Here is a 12,795-nt window from a genome sequence, read left to right on the forward strand (position 1 = left end):
AGATGACACAACCCTGCTTGCTGAAACTGAGGAGGACCTTATCAAGGACTGCAGCCTTCAGTATGGACTAAGGCTCAATGTCAAGAAGACAAAGATTCTTACCACTGGACCAATTGGCAGCATCAGGATGGATGGCGAAGAGATTGAGATTGTTCACAGCTTCAGTTTGCTCGGATCCATGGTCAACACTTGGCACTAGCAGCCAAGAAATAAAAAAAAAAAAAATTATTGCAATGGGAAAGTCTGCTGTTAGGGACCTCTCTAAAGTACTCAAGAGCAATGGTGTGTCTCTGGAAACTAAGGTGCGTCTGACACAGGCCATGGTCTTTGCACTCACTTGTTATACGTCGGAGAGTTGGACAGTGACTAAGGAGGATAGAAGGAGAATTGATGCCTTTGAGCTGTGGTGCTGGACAAGAGTATTGAATGTACCATGGACTGCGAAGAAAACAAACAGATGCATCCTGGAGAGGGTTAAACCAGGCTACTCCTTGGAGGCAAGGATTCTGGGGCTTCGTTTGACACACTTTGGACATGTTGTAAGGAGGGACAGGTCCTTGGAGAGGGACATCATTCTTGGGAGGATGGAGGGACAGCGCAGGAGGGGGAGACCCTCTATGAGGTGAATTGATTCAGTGACTGGGGTAATCGGGATTGGTGTGTTAGAGGCAGTGCGGTTGCACAGGATAAAGCAGGGTTTAGGGCTGTTGTACATAGGGTCACTATGAGTCACAAGCCACTCGATGGCACATAACAACAACAACAACAACAACAACAACAACCGCAATTTTCCTTTGAAGAAGCTCATCAAGGCTTTTTCCAGAACATAATTGGGATATAAGGCAGCAGGGAAATTATCTAAAGCAAGATTAGAAAGAAAATATTTTCTAAATCCTGCCTAGACATGTTACAGAGTTGTGATCTAAAAATATGAAGTAGATATATTCGTTTATTTTTAGCCAATAAAGGAGAAACTAATTAGAACATTTTATCTATTTTATAAAAAGACATATTTTCTCGTCATACTTTTTCAAGCCAAGTTTTCAGAGCCATGTTAGAATTGTTGGGAGTTGGTGCTCTACAATAATGATCAATTAACTTTTCTTGTGAAAGGCCTGATGGTAAACATCAGGCTTAAAGGTCATATCTGTCATAATTACTCAGCTCTGCCTTTGTAATATGAAAAAACCCTGTAGATAATATGTAAACTAGTTAGTGTTTGCCAATGACACAATCTTGCTTGCTGAAACCGAGCAGCTCCTGAGGCATTCGCTACAAAAGGTCAAGGACTGTAGTCTTCAATATGGATTGAAGCTCAATCTCAAAGGATCTCACCACTGGGCCAGCTGGCAGCATCATGATATACAGAGAAGGGATTAAGATTGTTAACAATTTCTGCTTGCTTGGTTCTACAGTCAATACTTCTGGAACTAGCAGTCAGGAAATAAAAAGATTAGTTTCATTAGGAAAATCTGTTGTCAGGGTCCTCACCAGAGCACTGGAGAGCAACATTGTCAGTCTAGAGACTAAAGTGCACCAGATCCAAGCCATGATCTTTGCAATTATTTGCTATGCATTAGAGAGCTGGACAATGATTAAGAGTGAAAGAAGATGTGATAGCTCTGTATTATGATGCTAGAGAAGAGGATTGAACATACCATGGATTGCCAAAAGAACAAACAAGTCTGTCCTGGAGAGGGTTAATCCAAGTTTCTCCTTGGAGGCAAGGTTTCTGAAGCTCTGTCTCACATACTTTAAGTATGTTGTCAGGAGGGACCAGTCCTTGGAGAAGGACAGCCTGCTTAGAAGGGTGGAGGGACAATGCAGGAAAGGAAGACCCTGGATAGACACAGTAACTGGAGAAGTGGAGGTAGATATGTCAGAGACAGTGAGACTGGCTCAGAGTAAGGCAGGGTTCAGAGGTATTATGCACAGGGTCACTATGAGTCACAAGAAACTCAATGGCACATAACAACAACAACGAGTGTTTGAATAAAACTTTATGGGCACTAAAGTTACATATCATAATATATCATTCTTCCTTTTTTCTAACTTAAAAAAACAACAAAACACAAAACCCTTCTTCACTTAAGAGTTGTTTGAAAATCAACCATGGTGCTGAATTCAACTGTAGGCTATGGTTTGCCAACCCAATGTTAATGTACTGTTTTGTAAAAACTCTTGTAGCCCTATTTACTATGATCTAAACCCAGCCATTATTGCTAAACGAGTGCTCACTTCAAAGGAAGCAAAGTTAGTTTATTATGAATATTTTCTTTGTGTTAGTGCACAAAACTATCTGTGTTATTGCTCCTGTAGATAATTTCTAGGCTAGTCTTGAACAGGAGAATTGACAGTAGTCATCTCTGTCAGTACTTCCACAAGTTCTAGACTGGGTCTGATATGGCAGGTGATGGATTAGATGGTCAACATTCAGGCAGGGGATATGTTCTAACATGGATCCACACTCAAGGTCCACATCCAAGGTATCTGGTATATTATTTATCTGAGTTGAAAGAACAGCAGTGAGGATCTCCCTACCAAGAGCCAATCTACTCCAAATGAAGAACCCTTGTCTAAGTCATTGAGTCAGTTGTGAAGAGAGGAAAAGCCAGTGCAGTCTATCCTCATACATTTGGAACAAACCTTTTGCTTCCTGCTGCCACACTATCCTTTAGAGAACGAGGGAATTCTGTCAGAAGAAGTCTATTGCTGCTAGTTCCTTTTGAGTTGATGCCAACTCATGATGATCCTCTTGTGTACAGAGAAAAATTGCTATGTAGGAATGTTCGGTGATTTGGGTTTTTTTTTTTAAATTGTTGCTGAGAATATACACAGAAAAACTTACCAAATCAACTATTTCTACATTGTCACAAGCTTTGACCTTTAATTAATTACTCGTAGACATATTACAAAAGCCAATTTATTGATTAATTAATTAATTCATAGCAACAATTGCAATTTATCTACTTTTAAATTCAAAAATTAATCACAACATATTTATTCATTAATTCATAGCAAGTATTGAACAGTTAATTGCAATTTATCTACATTCCAATTCTTAAATTCATCACAATATATTGATTCATTAACAGCCACCCCTGGGATCCCAACTCTTCTCCTTTTTTTTGCCTCTTATGGTCATTGGTGCCTCTGGAGGGGTTATAGTCTAGTTCAGCAATTCACTATAGCTAGGGAGTCCTTAGTTCTGAAAGAGCTTTCGGTCTTTGGCTTTGAAAACAGCCTTTGGATCTTCAGTGTTCAGCTCTTTGTCTTTGGTAGAAGTAGAATGAGTGAGAGTTTTTTTATTTTTTATTTTATTTTAGCAAGCCAATTTAATATTGGTTTTTTAAAAAATTTTATTTTATTTGAGTGAGAGTTTTAAACTGTGCTCTCTAGGGTATAAATACCCTTAGTGTGGCTACTGGATGCTACATTGTATTCAACGAATAACATTCAACTTTGAGTTTCAATCAATAACATTATAAATAATAATATTTAAACTTGGGTTTTATCAACCATATTAGTTTCAAAACAAGTTGTATGACCTATCACATTAATACCAAAGCAACATGAGTTTGGCCTATACTGGTTGTGTTTCTTTGGCAACATGGGCAGTAACCAGCCATATCTCCTTATCAAGGGTCGGCATCTGCACTTGTTGTGGTCAGTGGGGCCACTAGAGGTCTGTTTGGATATGTTTGGGCATATCAACTGTTCAGTATATTTTTACAAATATTCTTAACATAATCTCCAGCAAAAAGCACATTCCTAACATATATATTCTTATTTCTAAGATACTAAATTTTCAAATAAAATTTATTGTTTCACAAGTTTATTATATTTTCTATAATGTTTTATTATATTTTCTTATACTTAAACTGCTCATGACACTACATTTACAATACAGAGACATTGACTGCATCCATTTTTCAAGTTATGCAATCTCACTCTTTTATGAGTTGTGTCTTCCTCATTCTCATAAATTTGTCTGCTAAGGTTCTTATTTAATCTTTTAAATTACTATTGTTACCTTGGTCCTATGCAGGTTTGTAAAAAATTCTTATTATTGTGGTTTAAATGCAAGTCTATACAGAAAATTGGTTTTCCATTCAGTTGTTTTGTTTTCTAACATTAATTCCAGGACTCATACTGTAATGGTATTATTCTCGTTTATGTACTTCTTTGTGACTTCCCTTTCCTTAGTGATAATCAACAGATTATCTTCTCATTACATAAAATACATTGCTTCTCCATTCATCTATCTTAGTATGTGTCTATATATATTTACCGACTTTTTTCCTTTCTTTTTCCTCTCCTTCCCTAAAGAAACAGAAAGAATGTTTCTTTCTGTGTATAAATAATCCCTTAGCTTTTAATAATAGTTGTTAGTTGCCAGCCAGTAGAGTATGGCTCATAAAGACCCTATGAACAACAGATCTCAAACCTGTCCTATCCTATGTCATCCTTAAAATCTCTGACTCTCTTAGGCCCATTGCTGCAGTGATTATATCAATCCACCTGATTGTGGGTCTTCCTCTCTTGCCATTCCTCCATCTTCCCTAGCATGATGTCTTTTTCTAGTATCAAGCCCAAAGTATGTGTGACAAAGCTTCATTATATTTTCCTCCAAGGAGCACTGTGGTTGCACCTTCTCTAAGACATATCTGTTTTTTTTGGCAGTCCATGGGATTATTAGCACTCTTCTCCAACAAACACTACAATTCAAATATTATTAATATAATATTTATTCTTTTGTAACTGATTTATTTAACATAATTTCCTCCAGATTTATTTATGTTAAGCTGTGTTTCTCAAATTTTTCCTTATTCTTTAATGTTGAATAATGTTCCATAGTGTGTACATACCAATAGTTTATCTATTCATTCATTGATGACATTTGATTCCATATATACAACTTTTATTAAATAAACTTTTATTTTGTACTGGTTTACTTACAAAGTTTGTATACATTGTTTTTCCACACCAGATATTTCCCATGTCCTTTGCCCACCTCTCCCTCTACTTAACAAATCATGCAAACCTATGATTACCTTCCTGCCCATCTCACCCCTCCATTCCCCTTGGTTCTTCATATACATTTTACTAGTTATCTATTTCTACAATAATGGTCTTATACAGTATTTGTCCTCATGGAACTGAGTTAGTTCACTTAGCATAATGATCTCCAGTCCCTCCTAAATTAAGTAGTAATTTTCAAAATCATTGTTTCTGCATGCTGCACAGTATTTCATCATGTGAATGTACCATAATTTCATAATCCATTAGATTGTGGTTGGACATTTGGTCTGTTTCTGTTTTTTTGTCATGGTGAATAATGCTGCTATGAACACTGATGTCAGATCTTGTTTTTTGCCTCAGCTCTAATATTCTCAGAGTCTATTCCTTGTGCATTTCTGGCTGTATTTGGCAGTCTCTTTATACAACAGACCAGGACATAGCCATAAAATGTGATCTACATAGTTAAATGCTTTGCATAGTTAAAAAATTTTTTTAAAAAATTCTTTGGTTTCTCCCAAGATTGAGGATGATAGAAGAAGAATTGATGTCTTTGAGTTGTGGTGCGGGACAAAAGTCTTGAACATACCATGGGCTGCCAAGAAAACAAATAGATCTGTCTTGGAGAGGGTGAAACCAAATTTCTCCTTGGAGGCTAGGATTTTGAAGCTCTGTCTCACATACATTGGACACGTAGCCAGAAGAGACCAGTTCTTGGAGAAGGAGATCATTCTTGGAAGGGTGGGAGGACAGCACAATAGAGGAAGACCTTGGATGAAATTGACACTGTATTGACACAGTGACTGGGGTAATGAGGGTATGTGTGTAGGCGACAGTATAATTGGCTCAGGATAGGGCAGGGTTCAGAACTATTGTGCATAGTATGTCACTATGAGTTTCTGGCAACTTGATGGCCCATAACAACAATAAAAAACTGCAGGTGAAAAGACTTGACAATCTACTTATATAGAAATTATGGCCTAAGAAACTCCATAGGACAGTTCTACTTTAAACTGAATGGAGTTGAAGACATCTAACAACATATAAGCAGGTAGAGAGTGTGAAGGAGGCCTATAAAACCAGTTGTTGCTGAGTAGCCTCTGACTTACTACGATTTCAACATGCGTTGGGGTAGAACGTTAGTGTGTCAGGATTCTCAATGGCTAATTTTGGAAAAGTGAATTACCAAGTGTTTTTGCATGGACTCAAACCTCTGCACTCCTCCTACCCTTTGTAACCCCTTTTTGTCATGTGTTGGCTAAAGTTTATGAAAGAAATTATTTTCCAATCAACAGTTCACACATATTTTTTGGTGTGTGTTGATTGCAATATCTACAACATTAAAGAATTTTTCCAACCTTCTTCCTGTATTTCCTGTTTCTATTTATTCCTCCTTCTTTCCTGTCCCTTTCTTCTTACTTTCTGACTTTGCCCTTGGACAAACACTGTCATTTTAATCTCAAAAGATTGATTAGTTTAGGGAGTATATCCTTCCTGATTGTATGATTCACCATCTAAACCTTTCTTTTGTCTATCGCAACTCAGATGCAAGTTAAAATTGAAGGTGTAGAAAATAAGCACATGAGAACCAAAATACTACTTTAAGTCTATAAAATCGGAATTTAAAGACCATCTCAAGAATATATTTGATACTTTGAACACTAATGTTTGAAGACCAGACCACCTGTGGGATGACATCAAGGACATCATCTGTGAACAAAGCAAAATGTTATTGCAATGAAAGGAAAGAAAGAAATCCAAAATGTATGTCAAAAAAGACTCTAAGACATAGAATGTAATGTAAAGAAGCCAAAGCAAAGTTAAGAAATGCTGAAGTAAGATCTGAATGGAAGATTTCAAAACATAGTTCCTGAAGACAAAGCTCATGAAATATTACAAGGAAATATGCAAAGAGCTGGAGTGAGAAATATCAAAAGTGAAGAACATGCTCTGCATGTCTCAAGCTCAAAGATCTGAAAAACAAATCCAGGCCTTGAGTTGCAATACTGAAGGAGTCTACTGGCAAAATCTTGAATGATGAAAGAAGCATCAAAGATAGAAGGTCACTGACCAAAAATGATTGGTTGACATGGGACCATTTCAGGAAGTAGTATATGACCAAGAACCAATGGTCTTTTTACTATTGGAAGGAAGATATTAAAGTTGCATTGAAAGTATTGGTAAAAACCTGCAAATCAACCAAAGCAACCCAAATTTAAAAATGGTACTTTTGGCAAAGTGCCAAGTTTCTTAATCATTTACATTCCCCAGGAACTCAGAATTTGAGAGTCATCTAAGACCTACTGTTGCATGAACAAAAGGAAAGTTACAGAACGGTAGGGATTTTGGCCAGTCCTTTAAAGCAACAACAAAAGAATTGAACTATATCTTTTGCAAAGGAAATTATGTTTGGTGTTTGGGGTTCCCTTCAAATAAGTATGAAATATGACTATGTATCCAAGGAGGATTCTGGACAAAGGGATAATGGTGGTTCCCTCTGTAAATGGGACTGGCAGCATTAGAGAATTATGACAATATGTTAGCTTTACATGAAACATTTAATACTTTAGCTATTGGAATATACTGACACGTATATAACAAAAGGTGAGTAAAGATTTTTAAATGGGAAATAAATGAGGGAGATGGATTTGAAAACCTAACAGGGTGAGGTCAGCGGTTCTGGTGGGCTTCTCTCTGGATCCCACATGTGCAGCCAGCTCCATCGATGCTGGCAGCTCCAGTCATGGTGCCTTGGGCGAGCTCTCCACTCCAATCCTGGGTCCAAAGCATCCATAGCTACTTCTGGAGCCACTTGTCTATACTGGAGGTGGGGTGGCCAACTCTTGACTGGAAAATGTGAGAGACAGTGACAATGATTGTTGTGTCCCATAGAGTTAGAATCTACCCTTAGATGAGCCTCCTGTGGATTTTTAGAGGCAGTTAATCACATGAGAGGAGATTGTTCATCCTTCTCCCACAATAATAATGATATTGTTGTTGTTATTATGTCACCTGCAATTCATAGCAATCCCTATATACATTAGCTTTGATCCCTGTCGTATCTTGAACCAGTCTCATTATCTCTGGCAGACCTAATCCCATTTCTCGAGTCACTTAGTCAGTCCATCTTATTCTGGGCCTTTCTCTCCTGTACTGTCCTTACACCTTTTCAAGCATGATGTCCTTCTCCAAGGACTGGGCTCTCCTGGCCACATGCCCAAAGTATGTGAACTGGAGCTTCAAAACAATTCCCTCCAAGGAGAAATTTGTTTTCACCTTCTCCAGGACAGACCTGTTTGTTCTGGCAGTCCATGGTATGGCCTCTTCTCCAGCACCACGAGTCTAAAGCATCAATCCTATCATCCTTAGTTATTGTCCAGCTCTCTGTGAAGATTGAAGCCTAGATCAGGTGCTCTTTAGTCTCCAGGCTGACATCATTGCTCTTCAGTATTCTAGAGAAGTCCCTGACCGCACACTTTCTCAATTCAATTCTTCTTCTGATTTCCTGACTTTTGGTGCCAAGATTCTTGATTGTGGAACCAAGCAAGCTGCAGTTGTTAACAATCTCAATCTCTTTTCTATCAAATGCTGCCAATTGGCTCAGTGGTAAGCATCTTTGTTTTCTTGTTGAGCTTCAATCCATATTAAAGACTTCAGTCTTTGATCTACAGGAAATACCTCAAGTCTTCCTCAGTTTCAGAAAGCAAGGTTGTGTCCTCTGGATAATGCAGATTGTTAATGAGTCTTCTTCCAATCCTGATGATAATAACAATGGTAATGATAATGTTCCCAATAATAATGGCATTGGTGCTAAATGAAACATTTATATTTCACTTAATATAAATATTTCATTTAGCATCAGGATTGAGGATGTGTGGGAGGGAGCCATTTGAAAGAAAGAGGTGATCACAATCTTGTTATCCTTGTTTGTGGAAAAGAACGAAGGACTTTCAGGTGTGAAGGTTGAGTTGTAGACAATATTAGGACCAACAAGATAGAAGAGGCAGAAGTTCATGCCTGATAAAACATGAGTTATCAGAATTAAGAAGGTGATACTGACACGTGTGGAAAAGGCTGGCTACCCCTGGAAGTAATATAATTATTGGTTTAAATGCAGGAGTAAAGTCAGATATAAGTGGACCAGAATAAGAAACACCCACTAAACTGAACTTTTCATGGCATAGCCTCATTGGCCCAGACCCCAGTCACAAGACATGCCCAGAAAAGGAAGCCTTATTTATATACCACCTCATTTCCCCAACATGCTGCCTCCTCTAATGCTTCCTTTTCGGGGAAGAAGGTCTATCTTATCTTTTGGGATGCATTTTCTTAATAAGTCTATCCTTGCTTTTTAGCTTCCTTTCTTTGACACCCTCCCCCCAACTTTCTTTCTTTCCTCTCCTTTGCCTTTCTTCTTGGTCTAGCACTCCAGCAAGGCCTTGGCCTACACTGGCATTATTCTGAGCAAGACCAGCATCAGCCCTTCTTAGGGCTCTCCTCCTGGAGACTGAAGCCAGCTCATCCAAAGAACAGTGCTTGCTGCTTGAATTCACTAACTGTTCCGTGGGACAAATGAGGGCAATCTTGTCCCGTGTGCTTAAACTGCCTCTAAAAACCTGCTGGAGGGTCAGTTATGGGTTGGTTCTAACTCGACGGTACACAACCACCACCACCACCCCCATCACCCTGGTAGCTTGGGCACCGTACCCTTTTCTAGTTTCTCCCATCTGGCCTTTCTTAGCTGGTTTAGGAGAGCGAACCAGGATATTAACCCTAAGGTAAAAACAGGTCATGGGGAAATTCAGATTTATGAAACGCCCTCCCTTCTCTCCATCAACTGAACCAACACCACCACCAACAAAAACACTGCAAATTTATTACCACCAAGTCAATTCAGACTCAAAATGACACCATATTACAAAGACCTGCCCTGTTGGCTGTAATCCTTAGGAAGCAAATGACCATTTGTTCTGCAAAACCATTGAATGAGTTCCACTGTTTTCAGAGTTCCGAATTTCATAATTTTCAGGTTTGAGTATGTTTGTTTCAGATGCTGTAGATAAAGATTACCTCATAAAGGAATAACAGGAGTTGGGTCCGATCTATAAGCCACAAAAGATTTGAAACTCACAGTGTATGTGAAGCAGGGACTGGGTTTAAAGCGGTCCTTTTTTTCCTCCCTAAAAAAAAAAACCAAACAAAAAACAACAAAAAACCCAACCAAAAACCAACAGACTGGCTGCAACAAGACTGATCCTCCACTGCCCTCTGCAGCTGAAACAGAGCACTGCAGGCTGTCTCTGGGTTTTTCTTTTTAAGCTATATGGCTCCAGCTTTGAGAAGCCATAGTCATGGGTTTAAGTGGTTTAGTGAGCTTAAAATTTTCATGTAGATGTTCTAGCTAGGTGGTTTTTTTGTATTATAAATATATTTGTTCTAGTTTTAATATTATATTTTTGTATGTTATATACACTCACTTTATTAAAGACTCTTGGAGAATAGGGAACTTTCGTGGTGTAGTCTGTAGGGAGTTGTGCTGTTGACCCAAAGGAGCAAGGTTTGAATCCATCCGTTATTCTATGGGATAAAGATGGGAAATCTCCTGTGACATTTACAGTCTCTGAGAACCCGCTCTAGGGTCAAGTATGAGTCAGCTCCTACTTGAGAGCAATGAGAGTGAGTGAGGAGAATCAATGTCATGTCTGTGACAATTGGGTATATGATATTTTACACTTTATTCTTCCCAGACTTTTGGCATAGAGGAAGATGGTTTTGTATTTATGAGTGTGGTGAAAGCAGGTTGCTCCTTGGAGGTGAGAATTTTGAAGCTCCATCTCATATACTTTGAGCATATGCCAGGAGGGACCAGTCTTTGGAGGTCATCATGCTGAAAAGTGTGGAGGGTTACTGCAGGAGAGGAAGACTCAGGATGAGAAGGATTGAAACAGTGACTGTGGCAATGGAAACAAGTGTGTCAGAGGCAGTGAGATTGGCTTAGGATAGGGCAAGGTTAAGAGTTATTGTCAGAGGTTTGCTATGTCATAGTCAACCTGATGGTACACACAACAACAACAAAAATATTTGCATAATGATTTATGGTGATATTGACTGATGATGTGGTCACCTGGCTTGGCTTAGCCAAGGTACTTTCTGGTTAGCCAACTGCTTTAACCCCTGTGGACTGCTAAGAGAGTAAACAGAATAAACCAGACTGCTGCTTGGAGGTAAGGATTTTGAAGCTCTTTCTCACCTACTTTGGGAGAATTACATCATGCTTGGAAGGGTAGAGGAACAGCACAAGAGAGGGCGACCCTGGATGAGACAGATTGACTCAGTGATGAGGGTAATGGGGAGAGGTGTGTCAGAGACAATGAAATTGGCTCAAGAGAGAGCATTGTTCAAAGCTGTTGTACATAGGGTCACTATGAGGTGGAGTTGATTTGACAGCACATAACAACAACAGCAGACTCCACAATAAAGATTGTTATTGTAGCTGTTGTTACGTGTTGACTAGTTGGAACTGACTCCTAGCTGATTCTCCAGTGGGTTTTCATAACATGCAAATAAGTTGAGACGGTCCATCTTTCTCCATCTGGCAGAATGGCTAGAGGATTGACACTGTCCGCCTTTGGGTTGGCAGCACAATCCCTTACCCATTAGGTCATAAGAGCTCCTTCAAGCAAAGCTTACAGCCTCGGAAATACTCTGGGGCTGTTCTACTCCATCATGTAGTACTGCCGTGAGTCAGAATGAACTTGGGGGTCCACATTACAACCATCTACAACTGCACTGACAGAAGATGTGAACAGAGCTAAGTAAGGGAGCAGAGAGAAGAGACGTCTAAGTCAGATGTGTCAGTGGATCACGTGGATGTGTCAATGACCAAGGGATGGCATCTCAGAGCCTCCTCCTCCGAGGCTGATATACATTTAATACACAAGTGAAGACATAACATAAGCTCCCAGCAAAGAGGATAAACTCTCCACTCACAAATGGGAGAAATTGCCATTGAGTGTAACACCAGATGAGTTTCTGGGTGGTGCAAGCAGTTAAGGCACTGGGATGTTAACTAAAACGTGGAAGACCTGAATCCACTCAGAGGTGTCTTACGAATAAGGTCTGGAGATCTACTTCTGAAATATCAGCCACTACAAACCCTATGGTGCACAGATCTGCCCAGTCACACATGGGATTGTAATGAATTGGAGTCCACTCCATACAGCAACTGATTTTCTGAAAGCAGAAATGCACCAGGAGAAAGGTAGGGAGACAGTTCACACTGTCCTCACTTTTGGGGGACCAAATCTGATCTTTAGCCTCTATAAAGAAACACCAAGGGGTCATCTCTCTGCTACATGGTTCTGATTTTTGAGGCAGTCCTTTTGCTTCACTTCCTTCTCCTCAGTCTTTCTGCATCAGCTTGAGAGACAGAAACAAGTACTCACACTTAAGTATAAGCACTCCTCCCGCGCATTCACACACATCCACACACACACTCATGCACATGGGAAGAATCCATGATGAAATTGGAGAGATAGAGTTGGTACATTTAATTCTCAAATTATAGTCCTTATACACAGAGAAACACAAAGCTCTTCTTCTAAAAAAAATCAATATACACGTTTTTTAAGAGACATAAACACAGGTTATATACCTGGATTTCACGTGATGGTATGCATAGGAATCAGATTGATTACATCTGTGGAAAGAACCGCTGGAGAAGCTCAATATCAGCTGTGAAAACTAGGCCAGGAGCTGATTGTGGAACAGACCACC

The sequence above is a fragment of the Elephantulus edwardii genome, unplaced genomic scaffold (genome assembly GCF_000299155.1).
Source record: "Elephantulus edwardii isolate Elephantulus edwardi_28Jun2011 unplaced genomic scaffold, EleEdw1.0 scaffold00271, whole genome shotgun sequence".
NCBI classification, from domain to species: domain Eukaryota; kingdom Metazoa; phylum Chordata; class Mammalia; order Macroscelidea; family Macroscelididae; genus Elephantulus; species Elephantulus edwardii.